This window comes from Argiope bruennichi, chromosome 1 (assembly GCF_947563725.1).
Source record: "Argiope bruennichi chromosome 1, qqArgBrue1.1, whole genome shotgun sequence".
NCBI classification, from domain to species: domain Eukaryota; kingdom Metazoa; phylum Arthropoda; class Arachnida; order Araneae; family Araneidae; genus Argiope; species Argiope bruennichi.
In genome coordinates this window covers 116541253-116563256 of record NC_079151.1, presented here as the reverse complement: position 1 = coordinate 116563256, position 22004 = coordinate 116541253, and the positions used below count along the sequence as shown (strand labels likewise).

At 37.3% G+C, this 22004-nt stretch overlaps 53 non-coding genes across 53 annotated transcripts; all 53 read left to right on the top strand.

Annotated features, from left to right (window-relative positions):
- Positions 1 to 460: 460 nt before the first annotated feature.
- On the top strand, positions 461 to 542 carry Trnal-uag (transfer RNA leucine (anticodon UAG)). Its single transcript has one exon. It is a non-coding gene; the product is annotated as a tRNA-Leu (tRNA).
- An 871-nt stretch (positions 543 to 1413) lies between these two features.
- Trnal-uag (transfer RNA leucine (anticodon UAG)) lies at positions 1414 to 1495 on the top strand. The gene has a single exon. It is a non-coding gene; the product is annotated as a tRNA-Leu (tRNA).
- A 300-nt stretch (positions 1496 to 1795) lies between these two features.
- On the top strand, positions 1796 to 1877 carry Trnal-uag (transfer RNA leucine (anticodon UAG)). Its single transcript has one exon. It is a non-coding gene; the product is annotated as a tRNA-Leu (tRNA).
- Positions 1878 to 2928: 1051 nt separating this feature from the next.
- On the top strand, positions 2929 to 3010 carry Trnal-uag (transfer RNA leucine (anticodon UAG)). Its single transcript has one exon. It is a non-coding gene; the product is annotated as a tRNA-Leu (tRNA).
- A 109-nt stretch (positions 3011 to 3119) lies between these two features.
- On the top strand, positions 3120 to 3201 carry Trnal-uag (transfer RNA leucine (anticodon UAG)). Its single transcript has one exon. It is a non-coding gene; the product is annotated as a tRNA-Leu (tRNA).
- Positions 3202 to 3310: 109 nt separating this feature from the next.
- On the top strand, positions 3311 to 3392 carry Trnal-uag (transfer RNA leucine (anticodon UAG)). The gene has a single exon. It is a non-coding gene; the product is annotated as a tRNA-Leu (tRNA).
- A 109-nt stretch (positions 3393 to 3501) lies between these two features.
- On the top strand, positions 3502 to 3583 carry Trnal-uag (transfer RNA leucine (anticodon UAG)). The gene has a single exon. It is a non-coding gene; the product is annotated as a tRNA-Leu (tRNA).
- Positions 3584 to 3883: 300 nt separating this feature from the next.
- On the top strand, positions 3884 to 3965 carry Trnal-cag (transfer RNA leucine (anticodon CAG)). The gene has a single exon. It is a non-coding gene; the product is annotated as a tRNA-Leu (tRNA).
- Positions 3966 to 4255: 290 nt separating this feature from the next.
- On the top strand, positions 4256 to 4337 carry Trnal-uag (transfer RNA leucine (anticodon UAG)). Its single transcript has one exon. It is a non-coding gene; the product is annotated as a tRNA-Leu (tRNA).
- Positions 4338 to 4446: 109 nt separating this feature from the next.
- Positions 4447 to 4528, top strand: Trnal-uag (transfer RNA leucine (anticodon UAG)). Its single transcript has one exon. It is a non-coding gene; the product is annotated as a tRNA-Leu (tRNA).
- A 108-nt stretch (positions 4529 to 4636) lies between these two features.
- On the top strand, positions 4637 to 4718 carry Trnal-uag (transfer RNA leucine (anticodon UAG)). The gene has a single exon. It is a non-coding gene; the product is annotated as a tRNA-Leu (tRNA).
- A 491-nt stretch (positions 4719 to 5209) lies between these two features.
- Positions 5210 to 5291, top strand: Trnal-cag (transfer RNA leucine (anticodon CAG)). Its single transcript has one exon. It is a non-coding gene; the product is annotated as a tRNA-Leu (tRNA).
- A 291-nt stretch (positions 5292 to 5582) lies between these two features.
- Positions 5583 to 5664, top strand: Trnal-uag (transfer RNA leucine (anticodon UAG)). The gene has a single exon. It is a non-coding gene; the product is annotated as a tRNA-Leu (tRNA).
- Positions 5665 to 5773: 109 nt separating this feature from the next.
- Positions 5774 to 5855, top strand: Trnal-uag (transfer RNA leucine (anticodon UAG)). The gene has a single exon. It is a non-coding gene; the product is annotated as a tRNA-Leu (tRNA).
- Positions 5856 to 5963: 108 nt separating this feature from the next.
- Positions 5964 to 6045, top strand: Trnal-uag (transfer RNA leucine (anticodon UAG)). The gene has a single exon. It is a non-coding gene; the product is annotated as a tRNA-Leu (tRNA).
- Positions 6046 to 6345: 300 nt separating this feature from the next.
- Positions 6346 to 6427, top strand: Trnal-cag (transfer RNA leucine (anticodon CAG)). The gene has a single exon. It is a non-coding gene; the product is annotated as a tRNA-Leu (tRNA).
- Positions 6428 to 6717: 290 nt separating this feature from the next.
- Positions 6718 to 6799, top strand: Trnal-uag (transfer RNA leucine (anticodon UAG)). Its single transcript has one exon. It is a non-coding gene; the product is annotated as a tRNA-Leu (tRNA).
- Positions 6800 to 6908: 109 nt separating this feature from the next.
- Positions 6909 to 6990, top strand: Trnal-uag (transfer RNA leucine (anticodon UAG)). The gene has a single exon. It is a non-coding gene; the product is annotated as a tRNA-Leu (tRNA).
- Positions 6991 to 7098: 108 nt separating this feature from the next.
- On the top strand, positions 7099 to 7180 carry Trnal-uag (transfer RNA leucine (anticodon UAG)). Its single transcript has one exon. It is a non-coding gene; the product is annotated as a tRNA-Leu (tRNA).
- A 491-nt stretch (positions 7181 to 7671) lies between these two features.
- Positions 7672 to 7753, top strand: Trnal-cag (transfer RNA leucine (anticodon CAG)). The gene has a single exon. It is a non-coding gene; the product is annotated as a tRNA-Leu (tRNA).
- Positions 7754 to 8044: 291 nt separating this feature from the next.
- Positions 8045 to 8126, top strand: Trnal-uag (transfer RNA leucine (anticodon UAG)). The gene has a single exon. It is a non-coding gene; the product is annotated as a tRNA-Leu (tRNA).
- Positions 8127 to 8235: 109 nt separating this feature from the next.
- Trnal-uag (transfer RNA leucine (anticodon UAG)) lies at positions 8236 to 8317 on the top strand. Its single transcript has one exon. It is a non-coding gene; the product is annotated as a tRNA-Leu (tRNA).
- Positions 8318 to 8425: 108 nt separating this feature from the next.
- Trnal-uag (transfer RNA leucine (anticodon UAG)) lies at positions 8426 to 8507 on the top strand. The gene has a single exon. It is a non-coding gene; the product is annotated as a tRNA-Leu (tRNA).
- A 491-nt stretch (positions 8508 to 8998) lies between these two features.
- Trnal-uag (transfer RNA leucine (anticodon UAG)) lies at positions 8999 to 9080 on the top strand. The gene has a single exon. It is a non-coding gene; the product is annotated as a tRNA-Leu (tRNA).
- Positions 9081 to 9380: 300 nt separating this feature from the next.
- On the top strand, positions 9381 to 9462 carry Trnal-uag (transfer RNA leucine (anticodon UAG)). The gene has a single exon. It is a non-coding gene; the product is annotated as a tRNA-Leu (tRNA).
- Positions 9463 to 9762: 300 nt separating this feature from the next.
- Positions 9763 to 9844, top strand: Trnai-uau (transfer RNA isoleucine (anticodon UAU)). Its single transcript has one exon. It is a non-coding gene; the product is annotated as a tRNA-Ile (tRNA).
- Positions 9845 to 10717: 873 nt separating this feature from the next.
- Positions 10718 to 10799, top strand: Trnal-cag (transfer RNA leucine (anticodon CAG)). Its single transcript has one exon. It is a non-coding gene; the product is annotated as a tRNA-Leu (tRNA).
- Positions 10800 to 11099: 300 nt separating this feature from the next.
- Trnal-uag (transfer RNA leucine (anticodon UAG)) lies at positions 11100 to 11181 on the top strand. The gene has a single exon. It is a non-coding gene; the product is annotated as a tRNA-Leu (tRNA).
- A 490-nt stretch (positions 11182 to 11671) lies between these two features.
- Positions 11672 to 11753, top strand: Trnal-uag (transfer RNA leucine (anticodon UAG)). The gene has a single exon. It is a non-coding gene; the product is annotated as a tRNA-Leu (tRNA).
- A 294-nt stretch (positions 11754 to 12047) lies between these two features.
- Trnal-uag (transfer RNA leucine (anticodon UAG)) lies at positions 12048 to 12129 on the top strand. The gene has a single exon. It is a non-coding gene; the product is annotated as a tRNA-Leu (tRNA).
- Positions 12130 to 12429: 300 nt separating this feature from the next.
- Positions 12430 to 12511, top strand: Trnal-uag (transfer RNA leucine (anticodon UAG)). The gene has a single exon. It is a non-coding gene; the product is annotated as a tRNA-Leu (tRNA).
- Positions 12512 to 12811: 300 nt separating this feature from the next.
- Positions 12812 to 12893, top strand: Trnal-uag (transfer RNA leucine (anticodon UAG)). Its single transcript has one exon. It is a non-coding gene; the product is annotated as a tRNA-Leu (tRNA).
- An 867-nt stretch (positions 12894 to 13760) lies between these two features.
- Trnal-uag (transfer RNA leucine (anticodon UAG)) lies at positions 13761 to 13842 on the top strand. Its single transcript has one exon. It is a non-coding gene; the product is annotated as a tRNA-Leu (tRNA).
- A 109-nt stretch (positions 13843 to 13951) lies between these two features.
- Positions 13952 to 14033, top strand: Trnal-uag (transfer RNA leucine (anticodon UAG)). The gene has a single exon. It is a non-coding gene; the product is annotated as a tRNA-Leu (tRNA).
- Positions 14034 to 14142: 109 nt separating this feature from the next.
- On the top strand, positions 14143 to 14224 carry Trnal-uag (transfer RNA leucine (anticodon UAG)). The gene has a single exon. It is a non-coding gene; the product is annotated as a tRNA-Leu (tRNA).
- A 300-nt stretch (positions 14225 to 14524) lies between these two features.
- Trnal-uag (transfer RNA leucine (anticodon UAG)) lies at positions 14525 to 14606 on the top strand. Its single transcript has one exon. It is a non-coding gene; the product is annotated as a tRNA-Leu (tRNA).
- Positions 14607 to 15657: 1051 nt separating this feature from the next.
- Trnal-uag (transfer RNA leucine (anticodon UAG)) lies at positions 15658 to 15739 on the top strand. Its single transcript has one exon. It is a non-coding gene; the product is annotated as a tRNA-Leu (tRNA).
- Positions 15740 to 15848: 109 nt separating this feature from the next.
- On the top strand, positions 15849 to 15930 carry Trnal-uag (transfer RNA leucine (anticodon UAG)). The gene has a single exon. It is a non-coding gene; the product is annotated as a tRNA-Leu (tRNA).
- A 109-nt stretch (positions 15931 to 16039) lies between these two features.
- On the top strand, positions 16040 to 16121 carry Trnal-uag (transfer RNA leucine (anticodon UAG)). The gene has a single exon. It is a non-coding gene; the product is annotated as a tRNA-Leu (tRNA).
- A 491-nt stretch (positions 16122 to 16612) lies between these two features.
- On the top strand, positions 16613 to 16694 carry Trnal-uag (transfer RNA leucine (anticodon UAG)). Its single transcript has one exon. It is a non-coding gene; the product is annotated as a tRNA-Leu (tRNA).
- A 683-nt stretch (positions 16695 to 17377) lies between these two features.
- Trnal-uag (transfer RNA leucine (anticodon UAG)) lies at positions 17378 to 17459 on the top strand. The gene has a single exon. It is a non-coding gene; the product is annotated as a tRNA-Leu (tRNA).
- Positions 17460 to 17568: 109 nt separating this feature from the next.
- Trnal-uag (transfer RNA leucine (anticodon UAG)) lies at positions 17569 to 17650 on the top strand. Its single transcript has one exon. It is a non-coding gene; the product is annotated as a tRNA-Leu (tRNA).
- Positions 17651 to 17950: 300 nt separating this feature from the next.
- Positions 17951 to 18032, top strand: Trnal-uag (transfer RNA leucine (anticodon UAG)). The gene has a single exon. It is a non-coding gene; the product is annotated as a tRNA-Leu (tRNA).
- A 1053-nt stretch (positions 18033 to 19085) lies between these two features.
- Positions 19086 to 19167, top strand: Trnal-uag (transfer RNA leucine (anticodon UAG)). Its single transcript has one exon. It is a non-coding gene; the product is annotated as a tRNA-Leu (tRNA).
- Positions 19168 to 19276: 109 nt separating this feature from the next.
- Trnal-uag (transfer RNA leucine (anticodon UAG)) lies at positions 19277 to 19358 on the top strand. The gene has a single exon. It is a non-coding gene; the product is annotated as a tRNA-Leu (tRNA).
- Positions 19359 to 19467: 109 nt separating this feature from the next.
- On the top strand, positions 19468 to 19549 carry Trnal-uag (transfer RNA leucine (anticodon UAG)). The gene has a single exon. It is a non-coding gene; the product is annotated as a tRNA-Leu (tRNA).
- Positions 19550 to 19658: 109 nt separating this feature from the next.
- On the top strand, positions 19659 to 19740 carry Trnal-cag (transfer RNA leucine (anticodon CAG)). The gene has a single exon. It is a non-coding gene; the product is annotated as a tRNA-Leu (tRNA).
- Positions 19741 to 20030: 290 nt separating this feature from the next.
- On the top strand, positions 20031 to 20112 carry Trnal-uag (transfer RNA leucine (anticodon UAG)). Its single transcript has one exon. It is a non-coding gene; the product is annotated as a tRNA-Leu (tRNA).
- Positions 20113 to 20221: 109 nt separating this feature from the next.
- Trnal-uag (transfer RNA leucine (anticodon UAG)) lies at positions 20222 to 20303 on the top strand. Its single transcript has one exon. It is a non-coding gene; the product is annotated as a tRNA-Leu (tRNA).
- A 108-nt stretch (positions 20304 to 20411) lies between these two features.
- Positions 20412 to 20493, top strand: Trnal-uag (transfer RNA leucine (anticodon UAG)). The gene has a single exon. It is a non-coding gene; the product is annotated as a tRNA-Leu (tRNA).
- A 491-nt stretch (positions 20494 to 20984) lies between these two features.
- Trnal-cag (transfer RNA leucine (anticodon CAG)) lies at positions 20985 to 21066 on the top strand. The gene has a single exon. It is a non-coding gene; the product is annotated as a tRNA-Leu (tRNA).
- Positions 21067 to 21548: 482 nt separating this feature from the next.
- Positions 21549 to 21630, top strand: Trnal-uag (transfer RNA leucine (anticodon UAG)). The gene has a single exon. It is a non-coding gene; the product is annotated as a tRNA-Leu (tRNA).
- A 108-nt stretch (positions 21631 to 21738) lies between these two features.
- Positions 21739 to 21820, top strand: Trnal-uag (transfer RNA leucine (anticodon UAG)). The gene has a single exon. It is a non-coding gene; the product is annotated as a tRNA-Leu (tRNA).
- Positions 21821 to 22004: the final 184 nt, after the last annotated feature.

Genomic DNA, 22004 nt, shown 5'->3' with positions numbered 1-22004 from the left:
TTTAAGGACATATATCGTTTATATCCTATAAGAAGACAAAACTAAAAAAAGAATAAACAAAGAAGCACCTTGCACGAATGTCACGTGGCCGAGTGGTCTAAGGCGCTGGTTTTAGGCACCAGTCCTTCTTAGGGAGTGGGTTCGAATCCCACCGCTGCCATGAAAATCCCTTTGTTTATAAAAAATTATATTTTAAGGACATATATCGTTTATATCCTATAAGAAGACAAAACTAAAAAAAGAATAAACAAATAAGCAACTTGCACGAAGGTAGCGCGGCCGAGTGGTCTAAGACGCTGGTTTTAGGCACCAGTCCTTCTTAGGGCGTGGGTTCGAATCCCACCGCTGCCATGAAAATTAATTTATTTATAAAAAATTTTATTTTAAGGACATATATCGTTTATATCCTATAAGAAGACAAAACTAAAAAAAGAATAAACAAAGAAGCAACTTGCAGGAAGGTAGCGTGGCCGAGTGGTCTAAGGCGCTGGTTTTAGGCGCCAGTCCTTATTAGTGCGTGGGTTCGAATCCCACCGCTGCCATGAAAATTAATTTATTTATAAAACTTATATTTTAAGAAAATATATCATCTCTATCGTATAAGTTTACAAAAAAAAAAAAGAATAAACAATGAAGGAGCGTGCACGGCTTTAGCGTGGCCGTGTGGTCTTACGCGCTGGTTTTAGGCACCAGTCCTTCTTAGGGCGTGGGTTTGAATTACACCGCTGACAAGAAAATTACATCATTTATAAAAAATTATATTTTAAGGACATATATCGTTTATATCCTATAAGAAGACAAAACTAAAAAAAGAATAAACAAAGAAGCACCTTGCACTAATGTCACGTGGCCGAGTGGTCTAAGGCGCTGGTTTTAGGCACCAGTCCTTCTTAGGGAGTGGGTTCGAATCCCACCGCTGCCATGAAAATCCCTTTGTTTATAAAAAATTATATTTTAAGGACATATATCGTTTATATCCTATAAGAAGACAAAACTAAAAAAAGAATAAACAAAGAAGCAACTTGCACGAAGGTAGCCCGGCCGAGTGGTCTAAGACGCTGGTTTTAGGCACCAGTCCTTCTTAGGGCGTGGGTTCGAATCCCACCGCTGCCATGAAAATTAATTTATTTATAAAAAATTTTATTTTAAGGACATATATCCTTTATATCCTATAAGGAGACAAAACTAAAAAAAGAATAAAAAATGAAGCACCTTGCACGAAGGTAGCGTGGCCGAGTGCTCTAAGGCGCTGGTTTTAGGCACCAGTCCTTATTAGGGCGTGGGTTCGAGACCCACCGCTGCCAAGAAAATTACTTTATTTATAAAAAATTATATTTTAAGAAAATATATCGTCTCTATCCTATAAGAAGACAAAACTAAAAAAAGAATAAACAATGAAGCGCCTTGCACGAAGGTAGCGTGGCCGAGTGGTCTAAGGCGCTGGTTTTAGGCACCAGTCCTTCTCAGGGCGTGGGTTCGAATCCCACCGCTGCCATGAAAATTACTTTGTTTATAAAAAATTATATTTTAAGGACATATATCCTTTTTACCCTATAAGAAGAGAAAACTAAAAAAAGAATAAAAAATGAAGCACCTTGCACGAAGGTAACGTGGCCGAGTGGTCTAAGGCGCTGCTTTTAGGCACCAGTCCATCTTAGGGCGTGGGTCCGAATCAAACCGCTGCCAAGAAAATTACTTTATTTTTAAAAAATTATATTTTAAGGAAATATATACTCTCTATCCTATAAGAAGACAACACTAAAAAAAGAATAAACAATGAAGCATCTTGCACGAAGGTAGCGTGGCCGAGTGGTCTAAGGCGCTGGTTTTAGGCACCAGTCCTTCTTAGGGCGTGGGTTCGAATCCCACCGCTGCCATGAAAATTACTTTGTTTATAAAAAATTATATTTTAATTAAATATGTACTCTCTATCCTATAAGAAGACAAAACTAAAAAAAGAATAAACAATGAAGCAACTAGAACGAAGGTTGCATGGCCGAGTGGTCTAAGGCGCTGGTTTTAGGCACCAGTCCTTCTTAGGGCGTGGGTTCGAATCCCACCACTGCCATGAAAATTACTTTGTTTATAAAAAATTATATTTTAAGGAAATGTATACTCTCTATCCTATAAGAAGACAAAACTAAAAAAAGAATAAACAATGAAGCAACTCGCACGAAGATAGCGTGGCCGAGTGGTCTAAGGCGCTGGTTTTAGGCACAAGTCCTTCTTAAGGCGTGGGTTCGAATCCCACCGTTGCCATGAAAATTACTTTGTTTATAAAAAATTATATTTTAAGGACATATATCGTTTATATCATATAAGAAGACAAAACTAAAAAAAGAATAAACAATGAAGCAACTTGCAGGAAGGTAGCGTGGCCGAGTGGTCTAAGGCGCTGGTTTTAGGCATCAGTCCTTCTTAGGCCGTTAGTTCGAATCCAACCGCTGCCATGAAAATAACTTCGTTTATAAAATATTATATTTTAAGGAAATATATACTCTCTATCCTATAAGAAGACAAAACTAAAAAAAGAATAAACAATGAAGCAACTTGCACGAAGGTAGCGTGACCGAGTGGTCTAAGGCGCTGGTTTTAGGCGCCAGTCCTTATTAGGGCGTTGGTTCGAATCCCACTGCTGCCATGAAAATTTATTTATAAAAAATATATTTAAAAAAAAATATCATCTCTATCGTATAAGATTTCAAAAAAAAATAAACAAAGAATTAACTTGTACGGCTTTAGCGTGGCCGAGTGGTCTAAGGCGCTGGTTTCAATCATAAGTCCTTCTTAAGGCGTGGGTTCGAATGCCACTGCTGCCATAAAAATTACTTTGTTTATAAAAAATTATATTTTAAGGAAATATATACACTCTATCTTATAAGAAGACAAAACTAAAAAAAGAATAAACAATGAAGCAACTTGCACGAAGGTAGCGTGTCCGAGTGGTCTAAGGCGCTGGTTTTAGGCACCAGTTCTTCTTAGGGCGTGGGTTCGAATCCCACCGCTGCCATGAAAATTACTTTGTTTATAAAAAATTATATTTTAAAGACATATATCGTTTATATCCTATAAGAAGACAAAACTAAAAAATAAATAAACAAAGAAGCAACTTGCACGAAGGTAGCGTGGCCGAGTGGTCAAAGGCGCTGGTTTTAGGCACCAGCCCTTCTTAGTGCGTGGGTTCGAATCCCACCGCTGCCATGAAAAGTACTTTATTTATAAAAAAATATATTTTAAGGTCATATATCGTTTATATCCTATAAGAAGACAAAACTAAAAAAAGAATAAACAAAGAAGCAACTTGCACGAAGGTAGCGTGGCCGAGTGGTCTAAGGCGCTGGTTTTAGGCATCAGTCCTTCTTAGGGCGTGGGTTCGAATCCCACCGCTGCCAAGAAAATTACTTTATTTATAAAAAATTATATTTTAAGGACATATATCGTTTATATATTATAAGAAGACAAAACTAAAAAAAGAATAAACAATGAAGCAACTTGCAGGAAGGTAGCGTGGCCGAGTGGTCTAAGGTGCTGGTTTTAGGCACCAGTCCTTCTTAGGGCGTGGGTTCGAATCCCACCTCTGCCGTGAAAATTATTTTGTTTATAAAAAATTATATTTTAAGGAAATATATACTCACTATCCTATAAGAAGACAAAACTAAAAAAAGAATAACCAATGAAGCAACTAGCACGAAGGTAGCGTTGCCGAGTGGTCTAAGGCGCTGGTTTTAGGCACCAGTCCTTCTTAGGGCGTTGCTTCGAATCCCACCGCTGCCATGAAAATTACTTTGTTTATAAAAAATTATATTTTAATGACATATATCGTTTATATCCTATAAGAAGACAAAACTAAAAAAAATATAAAAAATGAAGCACCTTGCACGAAGGCAGCGTGGCCGAGTGGTCTAAGGTGCTGGTTTCAGGCGCCAGTCCTTATTAGGGCGTGGGTTCGAATCCCACCGCTGCCATGAAAATTAATTTATTTATAAAAAATATATTTAAAAAAAATATCATCTCTATCGTATAAAATTACAAAAAAGAATAAACAAAGAATTAACTTGTACGGCTTTAGCGTAGCCGAGTGGTCTAAGGCGCTGGTGTCAATCATAAGTCCTTCTTAGGGCGTGGGTTCCAATGCCACTGCTGCCATGAAAACTACTTTGTTTATAAAAAATTATATTTTAACTAAATATATACTCTCTATCCTATAAGAAGACAAAACTAAAAAAAGAATAAACAATAAAGCAACTAGCACGAAGGTTGCGTGGCCGAGTGGTCTAAGGCGCTGGTTTTAGGCACCAGTCCTTCTTAGGGCGTGGGTTCGAATCCCACCGCTGCCAAGAAAATTACTTTATTTATAAAAAGTTATATTTTAAAGAAATATATACTCTTTATCTTATAAGAAGACAAAACTAAAAAAAGAATAAACAATGAAGCAACTTGCACGAAGGTAGCGTGGCCGAGTGGTCTAAGACGCTGGTTTTAGGCACCAGTCCTTCTTAGGGCGTGGGTTCGAATCCCACCGCTGCCATGAAAATTACTTTGTTTATAAAAATTATATTTTAAAGACATATATCATTTATATCCTATAAGAAGACAAAACTAAAAAATAAATAAACAAAGAAGCAACTTGCACGAAGGTAGCGTGGCCGAGTGGTCTAAGGCGCTGGTTTTAGGCACCAGTCCTTCTTAGGGCGTGGGTTCGAATCCCACCGCTGCCAAGAAAATTACTTTATTTATAAAAAATTATATTTTAAGGACATATATCGTTTATATCCTATAAGAAGACAAAACTAAAAAAAGAATAAAAAATGAAGCACTTTGCCCGAAGGTAGCGTGGCCGAGTGGTCTAAGGCGATGGTTTTAGGCATCAGTCCTTCTTAGGGCGTTAGTTCGAATCCAACCGCTGCCATGAAAATTACTTCGTTTATAAAAAATTATATTTTAAGGAAATATATACTCTCTATCCTATAAGAAGACAAAACTAAAAAAAGAATAAACAATGAAGCAACTTGCACGAAGGTAGCGTGGCCGAGTGGTCTAAGGCGCTGGTTTTAGGCACCAGTCCTTCTTAGGGCGTTGCTTCGAATCCCACCGCTGCCATGAAAATTACTTTGTTTATAAAAAATTATATTTTAATGACATATATCGTTTATATCCTATAAGAAGACAAAACTAAAAAAAATATAAAAAATGAAGCACCTTGCACGAAGGTAGCGTGGCCGAGTGGTCTGAGGTGCTGGTTTCAGGCGCCAGTCCTTATTAGGGCGTGGGTTCGAATCCCACCGCTGCCATGAAAATTAATTTATTTATAAAAAATATATTTAAAAAAAAATATCATCTCTATCGTATAAAATTACAAAAAAGAATAAACAAAGAATTAACTTGTACGGCTTTAGCGTAGCCGAGTGGTCTAAGGCGCTGGTGTCAATCATAAGTCCTTCTTAGGGCGTGGGTTCCAATGCCACTGCTGCCATGAAAACTACTTTGTTTATAAAAAATTATATTTTAACTAAATATATACTCTCTATCCTATAAGAAGACAAAACTAAAAAAAGAATAAACAATAAAGCAACTAGCACGAAGGTTGCGTGGCCGAGTGGGCTAAGGCGCTGGTTTTAGGCACCAGTCCTTCTTAGGGCGTGGGTTCGAATCCCACCGCTGCCAAGAAAATTACTTTATTTATAAAAAGTTATATTTTAAAGAAATATATACTCTTTATCTTATAAGAAGACAAAACTAAAAAAAGAATAAACAATGAAGCAACTTGCACGAAGGTAGCGTGGCCGAGTGGTCTAAGACGCTGGTTTTAGGCACCAGTCCTTCTTAGGGCGTGGGTTCGAATCCCACCGCTGCCATGAAAATTACTTTGTTTATAAAAATTATATTTTAAAGACATATATCATTTATATCCTATAAGAAGACAAAACTAAAAAATAAATAAACAAAGAAGCAACTTGCACGAAGGTAGCGTGGCCGAGTGGTCTAAGGCGCTGGTTTTAGGCACCAGTCCTTCTTAGGGCGTGGGTTCGAATCCCACCTCTGCCGTGAAAATTATTTTGTTTATAAAAAATTATATTTTAAGGAAATATATACTCACTATCCTATAAGAAGACAAAACTAAAAAAAGAATAACCAATGAAGCAACTAGCACGAAGGTAGCGTGGCCGAGTGGTCTAAGGCGCTGGTTTTAGGCACCAGTCCTTCTTAGGGCGTTGCTTCGAATCCCACCGCTGCCATGAAAATTACTTTGTTTATAAAAAATTATATTTTAATGACATATATCGTTTATATCCTATAAGAAGACAAAACTAAAAAAAATATAAAAAATGAAGCACCTTGCACGAAGGCAGCGTGGCCGAGTGGTCTAAGGTGCTGGTTTCAGGCGCCAGTCCTTATTAGGGCGTGGGTTCGAATCCCACCGCTGCCATGAAAATTAATTTATTTATAAAAAATATATTTAAAAAAAATATCATCTCTATCGTATAAAATTACAAAAAAGAATAAACAAAGAATTAACTTGTACGGCTTTAGCGTAGCCGAGTGGTCTAAGGCGCTGGTGTCAATCATAAGTCCTTCTTAGGGCGTGGGTTCCAATGCCACTGCTGCCATGAAAACTACTTTGTTTATAAAAAATTATATTTTAACTAAATATATACTCTCTATCCTATAAGAAGACAAAACTAAAAAAAGAATAAACAATAAAGCAACTAGCACGAAGGTTGCGTGGCCGAGTGGTCTAAGGCGCTGGTTTTAGGCACCAGTCCTTCTTAGGGCGTGGGTTCGAATCCCACCGCTGCCAAGAAAATTACTTTATTTATAAAAAGTTATATTTTAAAGAAATATATACTCTTTATCTTATAAGAAGACAAAACTAAAAAAAGAATAAACAATGAAGCAACTTGCACGAAGGTAGCGTGGCCGAGTGGTCTAAGACGCTGGTTTTAGGCACCAGTCCTTCTTAGGGCGTGGGTTCGAATCCCACCGCTGCCATGAAAATTACTTTGTTTATAAAAATTATATTTTAAAGACATATATCATTTATATCCTATAAGAAGACAAAACTAAAAAATAAATAAACAAAGAAGCAACTTGCACGAAGGTAGCGTGGCCGAGTGGTCTAAGGCGCTGGTTTTAGGCACCAGTCCTTCTTAGGGCGTGGGTTCGAATCCCACCGCTGCCAAGAAAATTACTTTATTTATAAAAAATTATATTTTAAGGACATATATCGTTTATATCCTATAAGAAGACAAAACTAAAAAAAGAATAAAAAATGAAGCACTTTGCCCGAAGGTAGCGTGGCCGAGTGGTCTAAGGCGATGGTTTTAGGCATCAGTCCTTCTTAGGGCGTTAGTTCGAATCCAACCGCTGCCATGAAAATTACTTCGTTTATAAAAAATTATATTTTAAGGAAATATATACTCTCTATCCTATAAGAAGACAAAACTAAAAAAAGAATAAACAATGAAGCAACTTGCACGAAGGTAGCGTGGCCGAGTGGTCTAAGGCGCTGGTTTTAGGCACCAGTCCTTCTTAGGGCGTTGCTTCGAATCCCACCGCTGCCATGAAAATTACTTTGTTTATAAAAAATTATATTTTAATGACATATATCGTTTATATCCTATAAGAAGACAAAACTAAAAAAAATATAAAAAATGAAGCACCTTGCACGAAGGTAGCGTGGCCGAGTGGTCTAAGGTGCTGGTTTCAGGCGCCAGTCCTTATTAGGGCGTGGGTTCGAATCCCACCGCTGCCATGAAAATTAATTTATTTATAAAAAATATATTTAAAAAAAAATATCATCTCTATCGTATAAAATTACAAAAAAGAATAAACAAAGAATTAACTTGTACGGCTTTAGCGTAGCCGAGTGGTCTAAGGCGCTGGTGTCAATCATAAGTCCTTCTTAGGGCGTGGATTCCATTGCCACTGCTGCCATGAAAACTACTTTGTTTATAAAAAATTATATTTTAACTAAATATATACTCTCTATCCTATAAGAAGACAAAACTAAAAAAAGAATAAACAATAAAGCAACTAGCACGAAGGTTGCGTGGCCGAGTGGGCTAAGGCGCTGGTTTTAGGCACCAGTCCTTCTTAGGGCGTGGGTTCGAATCCCACCGCTGCCAAGAAAATTACTTTATTTATAAAAAGTTATATTTTAAAGAAATATATACTCTTTATCTTATAAGAAGACAAAACTAAAAAAAGAATAAACAATGAAGCAACTTGCACGAAGGTAGCGTGGCCGAGTGGTCTAAGACGCTGGTTTTAGGCACCAGTCCTTCTTAGGGCGTGGGTTCGAATCCCACCGCTGCCATGAAAATTACTTTGTTTATAAAAATTATATTTTAAAGACATATATCATTTATATCCTATAAGAAGACAAAACTAAAAAATAAATAAACAAAGAAGCAACTTGCACGAAGGTAGCGTGGCCGAGTGGTCTAAGGCGCTGGTTTTAGGCACCAGTCCTTCTTAGGGCGTGGGTTCGAATCCCACCGCTGCCAAGAAAATTACTTTATTTATAAAAAATTATAATTTAAGGACATATATCGTTTATATCCTATAAGAAGACAAAACTAAAAAAAGAATAAAAAATGAAGCACTTTGCCCGAAGGTAGCGTGGCCGAGTGGTCTAAGGCGATGGTTTTAGGCATCAGTCCTTCTTAGGGCGTTAGTTCGAATCCAACCGCTGCCATGAAAATTACTTCGTTTATAAAAAATTATATTTTAAGGAAATATATACTCTCTATCCTATAAGAAGACAAAACTAAAAAAAGAATAAACAATGAAGCAACTTGCACGAAGGTAGCGTGACCGAGTGGTCTAAGGCGCTGGTTTTAGGCGCCAGTCCTTATTAGGGCGTTGCTTCGAATCCCACCGCTGCCATGAAAATTACTTTATTTATAAAAAATTATATTTTAAGGACATATATCGTTTATATCCTATAAGAAGACAAAACTAAAAAAAATATAAAAAATGAAGCACCTTGCACGAAGGTAGCGTGGCCGAGTGGTATAAGGCGCTGGTTTTAGGAGCCAGTCCTAACTAGGGCGTAGGTTCGAATCCCACCGCTGCCATGAAAATTACTTTATTTATAAAAAATTATATTTTAAGGACATATATCCTTTATATCCTATAAGAGGACAAAACTAAAAAAAGAATAAACAAAGAAGAAAGTTGCGAAAAGGTAGCGTGGCCGAGTGGTCTAAGACGCTGGTTTTAGGCACCAGTCCTTCTTAGGGCGTGTGTTCGAATCCCACCGCTGCCATGAAAATTAGTTTATTTATAAAAAATTATATTTTAAGGACATATATCGTTTATATCCTATAAGAAGACAAAACTAAAAAAAGAATAAAAAATGAAGCACCTTGCACGAAGGTAGCGTGGCCGAGTGGTCTAAGGCGCTGGTTTTAGGCACCAGTCCATCTTAGGGCGTGGGTTCGAATCACGCCGCTGCCAAGAAAATTACCTTATTTATAAAAAATTATATTTTAAGGAAATATATACTCTCTATCCTATAAGAAGACAAAACTAAAAAAAGAATAAACAATGAAGCAACTTGCACGAAGGTAGCGTGGCCGAGTGGTCTAAGGCGCTTGTTTTAGGCACTAGTCCTTCTTAGGGCGTTGCTTCGAATCCCACCGCTGCCATGAAAATTACTTTGTTTATAAAAAATTATATTTTAAAGACATATATCATTTATATTCTATAAGAAGACAAAACTAAAAAATAAATAAACAAAGAAGCAACTTGCACGAAGGTAGCGTGGCCGAGTGGTCTAAGGCGCTGGTTTTATGCACCAGTCCATCTTAGGGCGTTGGTTCGAATCCCACCGCTGCCAAGAAAATTACTTTATTTATAAAAAATTATATTTTAAGGACATATATTGTTTATATCCTATAAGAAGACAAAACTAAAAAAAGAATAAACAATGAAGCACCTTGCAAGAAGGTAGCGTGGGCGAGTGGTCTAAGGCGCTGGTTTTATTCACCAGTCCTTCTTAGGGCCTGGGTTCGAATCCCACCGCTGCCATGAAAATTACATTGTTTATAAAAATTATATTTTAAGGACATATATCGTTTATATCCTATAAGAAGACAAAACTAAAAAATAAATAAACAAAGAAGCAACTTGCACGGAGGTAGCGTGGCCGAGTGGTCTAAGGCGCTGGTTTTAGGCACCAGCCCTTTTCAGGGCGTGGGTTCGAATTCCACCTCTGCCATGAAAATTACTTTATTTATAAAAAAATTATATTTTAAGGACATATATCGTTTATATCATATAAGAAGACAAAACTAAAAAATAAATAAACAAAGAAGCAACTTGCTCGAAGGTAGCGTGACCGAGTGGTCTAAGGCGCTGGTTTTAGGCACCAGTCCTTCTTAGGGAGTTGGTTCGAATCCCACCGCTGCCATGAAAATTACTCTATTTATAAAAAATTATATTTTAAGGACATATATCCTTTATATCCTATAAGAAGACAAAACTAAAAAAAGAATAAACAAAGAAGCAAGTTGCAAAAAGGTAGCGTGGCAGAGTGGTCTAAGACGCTGGTTTTAGGCACCAGTCCTTCTTAGGGCGTGTGTTCGAATCCCACCGCTGCCATGAAAATTAGTTTATTTATAAAAAATTATATTTTAAGGAAATATATACTCACTATCCTATAAGAAGACAAAACTAAAAAAAGAATAAACAATGAAGCAACTAGCACGAAGGTAGCGTGGCCGAGTGGTCTAAGGCGCTGGTTTCAGGCACCAGTCCTTCTTAGGGCGTGGGTTCGAATCCAACCGCTGCCATGAAAAGTACTTTGTTTATAAAAATTTATATTTTAAGGACATATATCGTTTATATACTATAAGAAGACAAAACTAAAAAAAGAATAAACAATGAAGCACCTTGTACGAAGGTAGCGTGGCCGAGTGGTCTAAGGCGCTCGTTTTAGGCACCAGTCCTTCTTAGGGCGTGGTTTCGAATCCCACCTCTGCCATGAAAATTAATTTGTTTATAAAAAATTATATTTTAAGGAAATATATACGCTCTATCCTATAAGAAGACAAAACTAAAAAAAGAATAAACAATGAAGCAACTAGCACGAAGGTAGCGTGGCCGAGTGGTCTAAGGCGCTGGTTTTAGGCACCAGTCCTTCTTAGGGCCTGGGTTCGAATCCCACCGCTGCCATGAAAATTACTTTATTTATAAAAAATTATATTTTAAGGACATATATCGTTTATATCCTATAAGAAGACAAAACTAAAAAAAGAATAAACAAAGAAGCAACTTGCAGGAAGGTAGCGCGGCCGAGTGGTCTAAGACGCTGGTTTTAGGCATCAGTCCTTCGTAGGGCGTGGGATCGAATCCCACCGCTGCCATGAAAATTGCCTTATTTATAAAAAATTAAATTTTAAGGACATATATCGCTTTTACCCTATAAGAAGAGAAAACTAAAAAAAGAATAAAAAATGAAGCACCTTGCACGAAGGTAGCGTGGCCGATTGGTCTAAGGCGCTGGTTTAGGCACCAGTCCTTCTTAGGGCGTGGGTTCGAATCCCACCGCTGCCATGAAAAATACTTTATTTATAAAAAATTATATTTTAAGGACACATATCGTTTATATCCTATAAGAAGACAAAACTAAAAAAAGAATAAAAAATGAAGCAACTTGCACGAAGGTAGCGTGGCCGAGTGGTCTAAGACGCTGGTTTTAGGCATCAGTCCTTATTAGGGCGTGGGTTCGAATCCCACCGCTGCCATGAAAATTAATTTATTTATAAAACTTATATTTTAAGAAAATATATCATCTCTATCGTATAAGTTTACAAAAAAAAGAATAAACAATGAAGGAGCTTGCACGGCTTTAGCGTGGCCGTGTGGTCTTACGCACTGGTTTTAGGCACCAGTCCTTCTTAGGGCGTATGTTCGAATCCGACCACTGCCATGAAAATTACTTTGTTTCTAAAAAATAATATTTTAAGGAAATGTATACTCTATATCCTATAAGAAGACAAAACTAAAAAAGGAATAAACAATGAAGCAGCTTGCACGAAGGTAGCGTGGCCGAGTGGTCTAAGGCGCTGGTTTTAGACACCAGTCTTTCTTAGGGCGTGGGTTCAAATCCCACCGCTGCCATGAAAATTACTTTGTTTATAAAAAATTATATTTTAAGGACATATATCGTTTATATCCTATAAGAAGACAAAACTAAAAAATAAATAAACAAAGAAGCAACTTGCACGGAGGTAGCGTGGCCGAGTGGTCTAAGGCGCTGGTTTTAGGCACCAGTCCTTTTTAGGGCGTGGGTTCGAATTCCACCTCTGCAATGAAAATTACTTTATTTATAAAAAATTATATTTTAAGGACATATATCGTTTATATCCTATAAGAAGACAAAACTAAAAAATAAATAAACAAAGAAGCAACTCGCCCGAAGGTAGCGTGGCCGAGTGGTCTAAGGCGCTGGTTCTAGGCACCAGTCCTTCTTAGGGAGTGGGTTCGAATCCCACCGCTGCCATGAAAATTACTCTATTTATAAAAAATTATATTTTAAGGACATATATCGTTTATATCCTATAAGAAGACAAAACTAAAAAAAGAATAAACAAAGAAGCAAGTTGCAAAAAGGTAGCGTGGCCGAGTGGTCTAAGACGCTGGTTTTAGGCACCAGTCCTTCTTAGGGCGTGTATTCGAATCCCGCCGCTGCCATGAAAATTAGTTTATTTATAAAAAATTATATTTTAAGGACATATATCGTTTATATCCTATAAGAAGACAAAACTAAAAAAAGAATAAAAAATGAAGCACCTTGCACGAAGGTAGCGTGGCCGAGTGGTCTAAGGCGCTGGTTTTAGGCACCAGTTCTTCTTAGGGCATGGGTTCGAATCCCACCGCTGCCAAGAAAATTACTTTATTCAATAAATTATATTTTAAGGACATATATCGTTTATATCCTATAAGAAGACAAAACTAAAAAAAGAACAAACAATGAAGCACCTTGCAAGAAGGTAGCGTGGCCGAGCGGTCTAAGGTGCTGGTTTTAGGCACCAGTCCTTCTTAGGGCGTGGTTTCGAATGCCACCGCTGCCATGAAAATTAATTTATTTATAAAACTTATATTTTAAGAAAATATATCATCTCTATCGTATAAGTTTACAAAAAAAAAAGAATAAACAATGAAGGAGCGTGCCCGGCTTTAGCGTGGCCGTGTGGTCTTACGCGCTGGTTTTAGGCACCAGTCCTTCTTAGGGCGTGGGTTTGAATTACACCGCTGACAAGAAAATTACATCATTTATAAAAAATTATATTTTAAGGACATATATCGTTTATATCCTATAAGAAGACAAAACTAAAAAAAGAATAAACAAAGAAGCACCTTGCACGAATGTCACGTGGCCGAGTGGTCTAAGGCGCTGGTTTTAGGCACCAGTCCTTCTTAGGGAGTGGGTTCGAATCCCACCGCTGCCATGAAAATCCCTTTGTTTATAAAAAATTATATTTTAAGGACATATATCGTTTATATCCTATAAGAAGACAAAACTAAAAAAAGAATAAACAAAGAAGCAACTTGCACGAAGGTAGCGCGGCCGAGTGGTCTAAGACGCTGGTTTTAGGCACCAGTCCTTCTTAGGGCGTGGGTTCGAATCCCACCGCTGCCATGAAAATTAATTTATTTATAAAAAATTTTATTTTAAGGACATATATCCTTTATATCCTATAAGGAGACAAAACTAAAAAAAGAATAAAAAATGAAGCACCTTGCACGAAGGTAGCGTGGCCGAGTGCTCTAAGGCGCTGGTTTTAGGCACCAGTCCTTATTAGGGCGTGGGTTCGAGACCCACCGCTGCCAAGAAAATTACTTTATTTATAAAAAATTATATTTTAAGAAAATATATCGTCTCTATCCTATAAGAAGACAAAACTAAAAAAAGAATAAACAATGAAGCGCCTTGCACGAAGGTAGCGTGGCCGAGTGCTCTAAGGCGCTGGTTTTAGGCACCAGTCCTTATTAGGGCGTGGGTTCGAGACCCACCGCTGCCAAGAAAATTACTTTATTTATAAAAAATTATATTTTAAGAAAATATATCGTCTCTATCCTATAAGAAGACAAAACTAAAAAAAGAATAAACAATGAAGCGCCTTGCACGAAGGTAGCGTGGCCGAGTGGTCTAAGGCGCTGGTTTTAGGCACCAGTCCTTCTCAGGGCGTGGGTTCGAATCCCACCGCTGCCATGAAAATTACTTTGTTTATAAAAAATTATATTTTAAGGACATATATCCTTTTTACCCTATAAGAAGAGAAAACTAAAAAAAGAATAAAAAATGAAGCACCTTGCACGAAGGTAACGTGGCCGAGTGGTCTAAGGCGCTGCTTTTAGGCACCAGTCCATCTTAGGGCGTGGGTCCGAATCAAACCGCTGCCAAGAAAATTACTTTATTTTTAAAAAATTATAATTTAAGGAAATATATACTCTCTATCCTATAAGAAGACAACACTAAAAAAAGAATAAACAATGAAGCAACTTGCACGAAGGTAGCGTGGCCGAGTGGTCTAAGGCGCTGGTTTTAGGCACCAGTCCTTCTTAGGGCGTGGGTTCGAATCCCACCGCTGCCATGAAAATTACTTTGTTTATAAAAAATTATATTTTAATTAAATATGTACTCTCTATCCTATAAGAAGACAAAACTAAAAAAAGAATAAACAATGAAGCAACTAGAACGAAGGTTGCATGGCCGAGTGGTCTAAGGCGCTGGTTTTAGGCACCAGTCCTTCTTAGGGCGTGGGTTCGAATCCCACCACTGCCATGAAAATTACTTTGTTTATAAAAAATTATATTTTAAGGAAATGTATACTCTCTATCCTATAAGAAGACAAAACTAAAAAAAGAATAAACAATGAAGCAACTCGCACGAAGATAGCGTGGCCGAGTGGTCTAAGGCGCTGGTTTTAGGCACAAGTCCTTCTTAAGGCGTGGGTTCGAATCCCACCGTTGCCATGAAAATTACTTTGTTTATAAAAAATTATATTTTAAGGACATATATCGTTTATATCATATAAGAAGACAAAACTAAAAAAAGAATAAACAATGAAGCAACTTGCAGGAAGGTAGCGTGGCCGAGTGGTCTAAGGCGCTGGTTTTAGGCATCAGTCCTTCTTAGGCCGTTAGTTCGAATCCAACCGCTGCCATGAAAATAACTTCGTTTATAAAAAATTATATTTTAAGGAAATATATACTCTCTATCCTATAAGAAGACAAAACTAAAAAAAGAATAAACAATGAAGCAACTTGCACGAAGGTAGCGTGACCGAGTGGTCTAAGGCGCTGGTTTTAGGCGCCAGTCCTTATTAGGGCGTTGGTTCGAATCCCACTGCTGCCATGAAAATTTATTTATAAAAAATATATTTAAAAAAAAATATCATCTCTATCGTATAAGATTTCAAAAAAAAATAAACAAAGAATTAACTTGTACGGCTTTAGCGTGGCCGAGTGGTCTAAGGCGCTGGTTTCAATCATAAGTCCTTCTTAAGGCGTGGGTTCGAATGCCACTGCTGCCATAAAAATTACTTTGTTTATAAAAAATTATATTTTAAGGAAATATATACACTCTATCTTATAAGAAGACAAAACTAAAAAAAGAATAAACAATGAAGCAACTTGCACGAAGGTAGCGTGTCCGAGTGGTCTAAGGCGCTGGTTTTAGGCACCAGTTCTTCTTAGGGCGTGGGTTCGAATCCCACCGCTGCCATGAAAATTACTTTGTTTATAAAAAATTATATTTTAAAGACATATATCGTTTATATCCTATAAGAAGACAAAACTAAAAAATAAATAAACAAAGAAGCAACTTGCACGAAGGTAGCGTGGCCGAGTGGTCAAAGGCGCTGGTTTTAGGCACCAGCCCTTCTTAGTGCGTGGGTTCGAATCCCACCGCTGCCATGAAAAGTACTTTATTTATAAAAAAATATATTTTAAGGTCATATATCGTTTATATCCTATAAGAAGACAAAACTAAAAAAAGAATAAACAAAGAAGCAACTTGCACGAAGGTAGCGTGGCCGAGTGGTCTAAGGCGCTGGTTTTAGGCATCAGTCCTTCTTAGGGCGTGGGTTCGAATCCCACCGCTGCCAAGAAAATTACTTTATTTATAAAAAATTATATTTTAAGGACATATATCGTTTATATCCTATAAGAAGACAAAACTAAAAAAAGAATAAACAAAGAAGCACCTTGCACGAATGTCACGTGGCCGAGTGGTCTAAGGCGCTGGTTTTAGGCACCAGTCCTTCTTAGGGAGTGGGTTCGAATCCCACCGCTGCCATGAAAATCCCTTTGTTTATAAAAAATTATATTTTAAGGACATATATCGTTTATATCCTATAAGAAGACAAAACTAAAAAAAGAATAAACAAAGAAGCAACTTGCACGAAGGTAGCGCGGCCGAGTGGTCTAAGACGCTGGTTTTAGGCACCAGTCCTTCTTAGGGCGTGGGTTCGAATCCCACCGCTGCCATGAAAATTAATTTATTTATAAAAAATTTTATTTTAAGGACATATATCGTTTATATCCTATAAGAAGACAAAACTAAAAAAAGAATAAACAAAGAAGCAACTTGCAGGAAGGTAGCGTGGCCGAGTGGTCTAAGGCGCTGGTTTTAGGCGCCAGTCCTTATTAGTGCGTGGGTTCGAATCCCACCGCTGCCATGAAAATTAATTTATTTATAAAACTTATATTTTAAGAAAATATATCATCTCTATCGTATAAGTTTACAAAAAAAAAAAAAAAGAATAAACAATGAAGGAGCGTGCACGGCTTTAGCGTGGCCGTGTGGTCTTACGCGCTGGTTTTAGGCACCAGTCCTTCTTAGGGCGTGGGTTTGAATTACACCGCTGACAAGAAAATTACATCATTTATAAAAAATTATATTTTAAGGACATATATCGTTTATATCCTATAAGAAGACAAAACTAAAAAAAGAATAAACAAAGAAGCACCTTGCACGAATGTCACGTGGCCGAGTGGTCTAAGGCGCTGGTTTTAGGCACCAGTCCTTCTTAGGGAGTGGGTTCGAATCCCACCGCTGCCATGAAAATCCCTTTGTTTATAAAAAATTATATTTTAAGGACATATATCGTTTATATCCTATAAGAAGACAAAACTAAAAAAAGAATAAACAAAGAAGCAACTTGCACGAAGGTAGCGCGGCCGAGTGGTCTAAGACGCTGGTTTTAGGCACCAGTCCTTCTTAGGGCGTGGGTTCGAATCCCACCGCTGCCATGAAAATTAATTTATTTATAAAAAATTTTATTTTAAGGACATATATCCTTTATATCCTATAAGGAGACAAAACTAAAAAAAGAATAAAAAATGAAGCACCTTGCACGAAGGTAGCGTGGCCGAGTGCTCTAAGGCGCTGGTTTTAGGCACCAGTCCTTATTAGGGCGTGGGTTCGAGACCCACCGCTGCCAAGAAAATTACTTTATTTATAAAAAATTATATTTTAAGAAAATATATCGTCTCTATCCTATAAGAAGACAAAACTAAAAAAAGAATAAACAATGAAGCGCCTTGCACGAAGGTAGCGTGGCCGAGTGGTCTAAGGCGTTGGTTTTAGGCACCAGTCCTTCTCAGGGCGTGGGTTCGAATCCCACCGCTGCCATGAAAATTACTTTGTTTATAAAAAATTATATTTTAAGGACATATATCCTTTTTACCCTATAAGAAGAGAAAACTAAAAAAAGAATAAAAAATGAAGCACCTTGCACGAAGGTAACGTGGCCGAGTGGTCTAAGGCGCTGCTTTTAGGCACCAGTCCATCTTAGGGCGTGGGTCCGAATCAAACCGCTGCCAAGAAAATTACTTTATTTTTAAAAAATTATATTTTAAGGAAATATATACTCTCTATCCTATAAGAAGACAACACTAAAAAAAGAATAAACAATGAAGCAACTTGCACGAAGGTAGCGTGGCCGAGTGGTCTAAGGCGCTGGTTTTAGGCACCAGTCCTTCTTAGGGCGTGGGTTCGAATCCCACCGCTGCCATGAAAATTACTTTGTTTATAAAAAATTATATTTTAATTAAATATGTACTCTCTATCCTATAAGAAGACAAAACTAAAAAAAGAATAAACAATGAAGCAACTAGAACGAAGGTTGCATGGCCGAGTGGTCTAAGGCGCTGGTTTTAGGCACCAGTCCTTCTTAGGGCGTGGGTTCGAATCCCACCACTGCCATGAAAATTACTTTGTTTATAAAAAATTATATTTTAAGGAAATGTATACTCTCTATCCTATAAGAAGACAAAACTAAAAAAAGAATAAACAATGAAGCAACTCGCACGAAGATAGCGTGGCCGAGTGGTCTAAGGCGCTGGTTTTAGGCACAAGTCCTTCTTAAGGCGTGGGTTCGAATCCCACCGTTGCCATGAAAATTACTTTGTTTATAAAAAATTATATTTTAAGGACATATATCGTTTATATCATATAAGAAGACAAAACTAAAAAAAGAATAAACAATGAAGCAACTTGCAGGAAGGTAGCGTGGCCGAGTGGTCTAAGGCGCTGGTTTTAGGCATCAGTCCTTCTTAGGCCGTTAGTTCGAATCCAACCGCTGCCATGAAAATAACTTCGTTTATAAAAAATTATATTTTAAGGAAATATATACTCTCTATCCTATAAGAAGACAAAACTAAAAAAAGAATAAACAATGAAGCAACTTGCACGAAGGTAGCGTGACCGAGTGGTCTAAGGCGCTGGTTTTAGGCGCCAGTCCTTATTAGGGCGTTGGTTCGAATCCCACTGCTGCCATGAAAATTTATTTATAAAAAATATATTTAAAAAAAAATATCATCTCTATCGTATAAGATTTCAAAAAAAAAAATAAACAAAGAATTAACTTGTACGGCTTTAGCGTGGCCGAGTGGTCTAAGGCGCTGGTTTCAATCATAAGTCCTTCTTAAGGCGTGGGTTCGAATGCCACTGCTGCCATAAAAATTACTTTGTTTATAAAAAATTATATTTTAAGGAAATATATACACTCTATCTTATAAGAAGACAAAACTAAAAAAAGAATAAACAATGAAGCAACTTGCACGAAGGTAGCGTGTCCGAGTGGTCTAAGGCGCTGGTTTTAGGCACCAGTTCTTCTTAGGGCGTGGGTTCGAATCCCACCGCTGCCATGAAAATTACTTTGTTTATAAAAAATTATATTTTAAAGACATATATCGTTTATATCCTATAAGAAGACAAAACTAAAAAATAAATAAACAAAGAAGCAACTTGCACGAAGGTAGCGTGGCCGAGTGGTCAAAGGCGCTGGTTTTAGGCACCAGCCCTTCTTAGTGCGTGGGTTCGAATCCCACCGCTGCCATGAAAAGTACTTTATTTATAAAAAAATATATTTTAAGGTCATATATCGTTTATATCCTATAAGAAGACAAAACTAAAAAAAGAATAAACAAAGAAGCAACTTGCACGAAGGTAGCGTGGCCGAGTGGTCTAAGGCGCTGGTTTTAGGCATCAGTCCTTCTTAGGGCGTGGGTTCGAATCCCACCGCTGCCAAGAAAATTACTTTATTTATAAAAAATTATATTTTAAGGACATATATCGTTTATATATTATAAGAAGACAAAACTAAAAAAAATATAAAAAATGAAGCACCTTGCACGAAGGCAGCGTGGCCGAGTGGTCTAAGGTGCTGGTTTCAGGCGCCAGTCCTTATTAGGGCGTGGGTTCGAATCCCACCGCTGCCATGAAAATTAATTTATTTATAAAAAATATATTTAAAAAAAATATCATCTCTATCGTATAAAATTACAAAAAAGAATAAACAAAGAATTAACTTGTACGGCTTTAGCGTAGCCGAGTGGTCTAAGGCGCTGGTGTCAATCATAAGTCCTTCTTAGGGCGTGGGTTCCAATGCCACTGCTGCCATGAAAACTACTTTGTTTATAAAAAATTATATTTTAACTAAATATATACTCTCTATCCTATAAGAAGACAAAACTAAAAAAAGAATAAACAATAAAGCAACTAGCACGAAGGTTGCGTGGCCGAGTGGTCTAAGGCGCTGGTTTTAGGCACCAGTCCTTCTTAGGGCGTGGGTTCGAATCCCACCGCTGCCAAGAAAATTACTTTATTTATAAAAAGTTATATTTTAAAGAAATATATACTCTTTATCTTATAAGAAGACAAAACTAAAAAAAGAATAAACAATGAAGCAACTTGCACGAAGGTAGCGTGGCCGAGTGGTCTAAGACGCTGGTTTTAGGCACCAGTCCTTCTTAGGGCGTGGGTTCGAATCCCACCGCTGCCATGAAAATTACTTTGTTTATAAAAATTATATTTTAAAGACATATATCATTTATATCCTATAAGAAGACAAAACTAAAAAATAAATAAACAAAGAAGCAACTTGCACGAAGGTAGCGTGGCCGAGTGGTCTAAGGCGCTGGTTTTAGGCACCAGTCCTTCTTAGGGCGTGGGTTCGAATCCCACCGCTGCCAAGAAAATTACTTTATTTATAAAAAATTATATTTTAAGGACATATATCGTTTATATCCTATAAGAAGACAAAACTAAAAAAAGAATAAAAAATGAAGCACTTTGCCCGAAGGTAGCGTGGCCGAGTGGTCTAAGGCGATGGTTTTAGGCATCAGTCCTTCTTAGGGCGTTAGTTCGAATCCAACCGCTGCCATGAAAATTACTTCGTTTATAAAAAATTATATTTTAAGGAAATATATACTCTCTATCCTATAAGAAGACAAAACTAAAAAAAGAATAAACAATGAAGCAACTTGCACGAAGGTAGCGTGGCCGAGTGGTCTAAGGCGCTGGTTTTAGGCACCAGTCCTTCTTAGGGCGTTGCTTCGAATCCCACCGCTGCCATGAAAATTACTTTGTTTATAAAAAATTATATTTTAATGACATATATCGTTTATATCCTATAAGAAGACAAAACTAAAAAAAATATAAAAAATGAAGCACCTTGCACGAAGGTAGCGTGGCCGAGTGGTCTAAGGTGCTGGTTTCAGGCGCCAGTCCTTATTAGGGCGTGGGTTCGAATCCCACCGCTGCCATGAAAATTAATTTATTTATAAAAAATATATTTAAAAAAAAATATCATCTCTATCGTATAAAATTACAAAAAAGAATAAACAAAGAATTAACTTGTACGGCTTTAGCGTAGCCGAGTGGTCTAAGGCGCTGGTGTCAATCATAAGTCCTTCTTAGGGCGTGGGTTCCAATGCCACTGCTGCCATGAAAACTACTTTGTTTATAAAAAATTATATTTTAACTAAATATATACTCTCTATCCTATAAGAAGACAAAACTAAAAAAAGAATAAACAATAAAGCAACTAGCACGAAGGTTGCATGGCCGAGTCGTCTAAGGCGCTGGTTTTAGGCACCAGTCCTTCTTAGGGCGTGGGTTCGAATCCCACCGCTGCCAAGAAAATTACTTTATTTATAAAAAGTTATATTTTAAAGAAATATATACTCTTTATCTTATAAGAAGACAAAACTAAAAAAAGAATAAACAATGAAGCAACTTGCACGAAGGTAGCGTGGCCGAGTGGTCTAAGACGCTGGTTTTAGGCACCAGTCCTTCTTAGGGCGTGGGTTCGAATCCCACCGCTGCCATGAAAATTACTTTGTTTATAAAAATTATATTTTAAAGACATATATCATTTATATTCTATAAGAAGACAAAACTAAAAAATAAATAAACAAAGAAGCAACTTGCACGAAGGTAGCGTGGCCGAGTGGTCTAAGGCGCTGGTTTTAGGCACCAGTCCTTCTTAGGGCGTGGGTTCGAATCCCACCGCTGCCAAGAAAATTACTTTATTTATAAAAAATTATAATTTAAGGACATATATCGTTTATATCCTATAAGAAGACAAAACTAAAAAAAGAATAAAAAATGAAGCACTTTGCCCGAAGGTAGCGTGGCCGAGTGGTCTAAGGCGATGGTTTTAGGCATCAGTCCTTCTTAGGGCGTTAGTTCGAATCCAACC